Genomic DNA, 6943 nt, shown 5'->3' on the forward strand with positions numbered 1-6943 from the left:
ATACCTACGTGCTAGTTTTAATCCAAAAGAAAACCACTGAGAATGTTTCACTATTTATCTTACCGTCTCACTAGGGTGGAAAAAAAACCCCAAAACCTCAATCTTAGCAGCGAAGACTTCTGGGTGCCTCTTGCTTTTTGTTCATAAATTGTCCTGACAAGTTTATCAATGCTGGAAAAGAGTTTATATTTTCCACAAAGAAAACACAGTAGCCTACGTTGACAGTACAGAGAATTTGCATATCTTCCCCGCACTAAAGCAACCCTGCGTTTGAAAATATTTCTGAATCTTGTATCTTCTAACCGAATTGCTCAAACCTTGGATGTCAGGGAGCCGCATTGCTTTTGCATTTGGAGAACAATGCCCTCAGAGAAAATTTTCCCCTTGTGCAGTCAGCTTGATGCAGCAAGGGTTGGGAGTAGAACGGATGATAACGTGCTCTTTGTAAATACACGTACAGTTAGGCTCAATTTGCTCATATATTTATGTCTCTTGCTACTCTAATTCTACCAACAAAGGTGCCCTACATCTGCTGCCAAAGTAGAATGCATAAAGCACCAAAAGGTTGTGCCTTAGGTGCTAAATTGCAAAACACATTTCACAGTCATGTCTGTTGAATGAATGCATGGTTGTACTGTGCCAAGTTTCTTAAATCCAGAAGCAGTTATTACTTAGGAGTTATCGAAACCCCTTTATTTCTAGCTAAAGGTATGCTTTTTTGTGAAACACCTAAAATTTTAATTTTAAAATTTAAAATAAGCAATGGCCCACCTGTTTTGAATCTTATACATATTCCCAGTTCATCTGAGTCAGGGAAAACCGCAAGATTTTGTCATACGCTCACATGTATTAAATAGCCTGATTAGACATGGGCCAGGATTTGCAGTCCAAGGGATCAATGGGATTTTCCTGAGTAAGAAATGCAGGTTTAAGCCTCCTTTTTTTTTTTTTCCTTAAACTTTGGTATTTCAGTAGCATGGTATTGTGCCAGTTTGCTGAAGCCATCCTGATGATGTCTTCTACTTACTTAGCCACAAAAATAAAATTCTGGGAGCTACATTCTTTTCATCTTTCATAGACTGAATTATCACTCAAGAGCAGCCTTTCACCTGCCTTTAAATGCTGTTTTTCTCAAGGACACTTCCAAATGTTTTAGATTCATCCAGCCACACATTTTTCAGAGGAAGCAGAAAAATGTAGAAAGGACAGAACTTGTCCAGCAGATTAAATAGCACAGATCATATGAGGAAAATACACATCTGAAACATTAAAGAATGCAAACTAAAAGCAATCAAGATCAATTGCTGAAGAGCTGAATCTTGGGTTCAGGCTCTGCCACATGGAACTGGAGCCACACTGCCCAGCGAGGTGATTTCAGAAGCCAGGCATCCAGGCTCACTCCCAGGAAAACAGCAGTCATGCACCCAAGTAAACCCTGCAGATTCTTGTCTGAAATGATGCGGAGTTTCAAAAACAAAGAAATAACCCTCAGGCAAGAAAGGGGTTCCTTTCTTTTGGATTCTGCAAGGCCTGAAAGAAGAAGAAAACAGGTTTTTTTAGACATTATATGGAATGTATAGATACTGCATGTATTTTTTAACGCTGGTGTGGACTGTTTCTGAGATTAAAGAATTATGAGTAGGAAATAACTGTCGACTGGAATGTAGTTATTCAACACTCAAGAGAGTCTTCAAACCCCTTCTTAATGTAAGCTTGATCGGAGTTTTATATAGGATCAGTGTAGTCCTGTTGTGACTCACTTTCTTTCCTCCTTTGCTTTTGGCACTTACAATCAAGACAGAAAACACCCACTTTTCTTCTTTAAATGCTATCAAGTTAAATTTTAAATTGTTCACATTGTGCACAGTGGCAGCTATTACTGCAGATCTTGAAGCAGTTGCTCTCAGCTAGATGCGGTATTCCCTGTGATTTAAAAAAAGGAAAGAAGCAGCTTAATATGTACTGTTTAGTTACCTGTAGCTACCTAAAAGACTCCACATGACAGTAACCAAAATATGAAAAACAGAAGACATGAAATTTTCCCATTTTACAGTAATTTGCCCCGCAGAAAATAAGAAAATCTTGACCTACTTGAGGAAAGAGGGTTATTATATTCATTCTGCTTATCCAGAAAATACAGTGTGACATGTAAGTAAACCATAAAGTTATAAGAAGGAACAAGTTAAGTCATGCCAGTTGTTAGGAGTAATTCTGCAGCTCTGTCTCTGGCAGAAATGCTCATTGAAGTCATCGGGAATTAAGCATGTGAAGAGCCTGAGGAATTGCAATCCCAGTTATTGTGGTTATTTCGAGGTAGGGCCAATACAAGGGATTTACAGTCTTGGCCTCCGAAGTCGGTATGGCTGCACGAGCTCAGTGTGCTCCAGGGATTAACGTGCTGCCCTTGGGAGCTGCTGAAGGCACTAGTGCCAGGTTCAAGTGCCCTTTCTTAACACCGTCTTAGATCTGCTGCAGGAAGTGTCCAAAGTGTCTCGATAGCCCACGTTTAGGCATGTGGCACCCATGCTCAGTTCTTCGATGGAGCAGTAGTTTCTTACTTGGCTCAGAGGAAGAGTTCCTCACCTCAGAGCGAGAGCCAGAGCAGTCAGCAGGTTGGATGTGGAGTTCTTCCAAGTCATGAGGCTCAAGGTGCAAGTTCATAATTAGCTAAAACTAATACAAGTCTACATTGTTGGCAGAAAGGCAGTCCCACCCCTCTTCCCATCTCTAGGAAAGCCACAAGGGTGGTCTTCACCCTTTCTCCTCCTGTTGGAACTGTGCTGCCGCCCAGCAAAAAGAATTTCAGGAATTTTCTACTTGTACATTTCAATCTTTCATTTTCATCAATGAGAGCTGAAGTTCAACCTGATTTTTGCTAGTGCCTTATATGGAAAAACGGCTTTCCATGGCCAATGTTTGTGTTATTCTGGTTATTTACAGACAGCAGAATTCTACATTAAGACATTTCTTGAAGGACAAGAAGCTTTAGTCTTTCCTGCAACACAGCTATAATATTTCGCGTTATTGTTTGTCAGAACATAGGAGCAAAAAATTGTAATGCATGTAAAGCGTATCTGCCTCTCAACTTCAGTTACAGATTTCTTTTTTGGTTCATGTCTTCGAAGATAGTTTGGCAAAGCATAGCATAACCCCCTCAAAATTGTGCTGGTTTATTGGATGGATGTTAATTAATCCAGCTTAAAGCACCGCGAACAACCCTTAGAGCCGATATTCCTATTGCAAGATAAAGCTTGAGCTATAGTTAAAGATTATCCTCCCTGATTTGTATGTTGGCTTATTTTACAAAGTTTTTGATGATACTCTGTTTTTTAGATGATAGTGTTGAGAGCTGAATTATAGAATCAACATAGTTTAAGTTACTGTCTTTTGTTAAGCATTATTGCCAATATTTGAACTTACCTTCGGTTATTTTCCTTTGCAGCTTATCGATGCCTATGTCCAGAGCCTTCCATAAATGAGATGTTTTACCTGTGAAACTTGTATGTGATAAAGGTAAATGATAAGCTTTTCTATTTCTTGAACTTGTAGTTAATTAAATGAAAGAGCCTTTCTATATACATTTCTGGTCAGCATCACATTCCTTGGGCATCACGCTACCAAGAAGACACAGACTGGAAAGAGTTTGAGAAAAACAACTTCCAGATTTACCAAGATAGATTAAAAAAACTGTATATCTTCAGCTTACTAGTGACTAGGTTAAGATTTTTCTCTATTTCTGACATGCAACTTTGACCTGCAATTGTGGACTTGCAATTCCAGCAGCAACACAATCCAAGCGTGAGATCCATGAGAGCAGAAAGTGGGCAGGAGTCTGAGAATCCACAGGACCCTGATAAATGGCATTTTCTAGCATAAAAATCAGAAATGGCAAAATAAAATCCAAAGACTGAGACAAAGTCAGTTTGAATTTCAGACTTTCAAGTGCCTCATATGTCAGCTTGCTTCTTCCTTGTACAAATGTATTTTGATTTGAATCCTGCAGACCTTCTGCTTCCTAACTTCCATTCTTCATTCTTGGATTTTATTTGGACAGTGATTTCTGGAAAAGACTTTACCTGCTCTCCAGACTTCTGAAATCTGACCCAGATGGCAGCTATAACTGTCATGAGAGCACACAGGAAATGAACATAAATACATCTAACTGTGTAATAAGAATAAATATCTTGTCAATTTGGTTAGTCTCAGGACTGAGCGCTGAACATCTGGATGCACTTTATCTCAGGAGCTGGGGAAACTCTTCTCAAAGTTCTGCCACGGCACATTCCCATGTTCTGCTCTTCAAGTGTTTGACATTGCTGCAAGAAAGCTTGCTAATCTTGCTAGATGGTGAGCACTCATCTGCGCAGGGCTACTCAGTCTAAAACTGAAGAATTTACGTAATGCCTGGTCCAAGTCAGACGTTAACTTGGCATCATCGCAGTGAAAGATTAGCGAGGTAACCTATTGCATCATCTGCCACTTGTCATTTCCTGGGATGACGTGCTGTCAGGTCCTGAACCTCCCCATTCAGGACTTTAAACTAGTCTTAGATTTTCTAGAATACCAGATAATTCAGAAAATTACAGGTTTTCTTCATACATGTTAGGACAAAAGACTTTATGTTTTAAAGTCCACTGTTTTAAAACAATTTCTTTCATAGTAATTGTTTTCAAAAATCACACAACTTGAGATGCCAGAAATATGGAGAACATATTGCCAAAGGAAGTAAGATCCTCAGAAAGCAGAAAGATCTTGACAGAAATTACCTCCTCTTAAACTGTCGTATGGTTGTTCTTTAGAAGGGACAAATAAACTAGTAAAGCATTTAATACATTCTTTGCTCTCTGCTGCTCGTTTATCGTTTCTTCAAACTAACGCTCTTCTGTAGCAATATCAGTGAAATGCAGCATTTCTTGAATTCCCTGGTACCTGGGGCTTTCAGTGTAATTCAGTGGAAGGGGCTGAATGATAAGAAAAGCTGTCAGTCCAATGGCTACAACACAAACACTAAACAAGAGGTGTCAGCAAAGGTATTGGATGTTGGGACATCATCACGGAGCTCACCTAACCTGAGAGGACAAGGTTTCAACTCAGCTGACTCTCAATTTGTTATGTCAGGTGCTTAAAGATCCACAGATACAAAACCTGACATCTTTCAAGGTTCCCATTTTGCAAAGTCTATGTATCTCTGTACATTCTCTCCTTTTTTAAGAAATTAATGTTTAAGCCGCCTTTCTTTAAACTATAGCATTGAAATAACTTCCATGCTCAAAGCTACCATAACAAATCCGCACGTGTAGAAGGAGTAAAATCTTTTATTTATATTGATCTTGTACATAGATCTGGTATCTTTGAAAGTATTTTAGTGTGTCAGAGGCTGCTCAGTGGAAAAGCCTGAATCTGGAATACTACTGAAATCCTCGGCAGTGTTAGATGTGCCTAAGCCCCATGGAATGCCACATTTTTAATTACATTTTTCATCCGGCATTACACAGACTATAGAAAATTAGATGATCAACTTGAGAAAGAAGCTAGCTTGGGAACTCTTCAGTGTTTGAATGGGAAAATTTAAGAGAAATTGAGTTTAATATTTGTGCTACAGTAGTAAGCAAAGGCATTGTTGCTACAGGAGTCTCAGCAACCACAAAAGAGAAGAGCTCCTGTGAATAAAATGGCAAAGATGTCAACTAGGAGGCTAAAGCAAACCTGTAACATGCAGCTCATAAATTAGTTGCACGCATCATCACTTCCCAGAAACTTCTACTGAGCACACTACCGGAAATAGGGCCCAGAACATGAGTTTTTCGTGTCAAGAAAGTGTGTAAAGGTCTGTTCAAGGTGACTTCAGCTGATATGGGGTCATACTGGGAAAAAAAAAAAAAGTGTTCAGGTCTAGTGATGCAAGAACCTTATTATCAATTTTTCTTCAAGAAGATCTCACCCACCAAATATTTTGCTAGACGTCTGGTCTGCCTGTGAGTTGTAAAACTGCTGAAAATCAGACTTTGATCTCATTCGTGACCAGTACACGGGGCCGAAGCAACACTTCTCAATCGTTCCTGAGTCACCTGACCACTTAGCAGGCTGATGAGGCATTTAATAGATCGGCTGTTATATTTTGTGAGGCCTTTGATAAACACAGGGGTACCTTGACTTTCATTGCTTTTCTGAACGTGGTGTAGAACTGGCAGATTCCCAGAGATAGTATCTGGGCTGTTTTATGAAATGTGGTAAACAATAAAAAGGGTCTGGCTGTTGGAGGGAGTATCCCAAGACTGGGTTTGCACGTACCTGTTGTTGTAATACGGTGTAGGATTGGATATCCACACCTTTAAAAGGGACTCAACCTGCTTCATGCATATCCTACAGAAAAAAAAAAAGCAAGCTGGAATCCAGCCCGCAGTAAGTAAATTTGAAATGTCAGGTCTTCCCAGTAGCAAGAGCAAGGAGTTAGTTTAGGCCAGTGACCGGTATCCGGAGCCCGCTGGGCAGTTGATAAAGGGAATAGCCACAGCAAATCTCCACATTTGCATCCTCTGTGTGTCAGCCACACAACACGGGTGTCTCTTTGTGGGTGGCCAAGAGGACATCTGCTAGAAGACATTGCCACATACCTCTCATCATAAATACAACCTGTGCTGCCGTCAGGAGGTGGGACTTACACATTCCACTGTGACAACAAAAATCAGTGGTCATGTTTCTTCTGATGGAACTGTTCTGGCAGAAGCAGGGAGCAGTAGAGCAGTAGAGAGCCTCTGAGCTCACTGTCTGCCTGCTCCTTGTCTTGGGCCACCCCTGCCTCTCTCTAAATGGTTCTGCTTGATCTCAGTAAGGAAAAAGTCCACAGGTGCAAACCAGGAGATTCTATCCTCAGCTCAGGAGCCTGTGTGTGGATAGCACAGGGCTTATTACAGGGGTTCTAGCGAATAATATGGGGAGAGAG

Source organism: Numenius arquata, chromosome 15 (assembly GCF_964106895.1).
Source record: "Numenius arquata chromosome 15, bNumArq3.hap1.1, whole genome shotgun sequence".
Lineage (NCBI taxonomy): Eukaryota > Metazoa > Chordata > Aves > Charadriiformes > Scolopacidae > Numenius > Numenius arquata.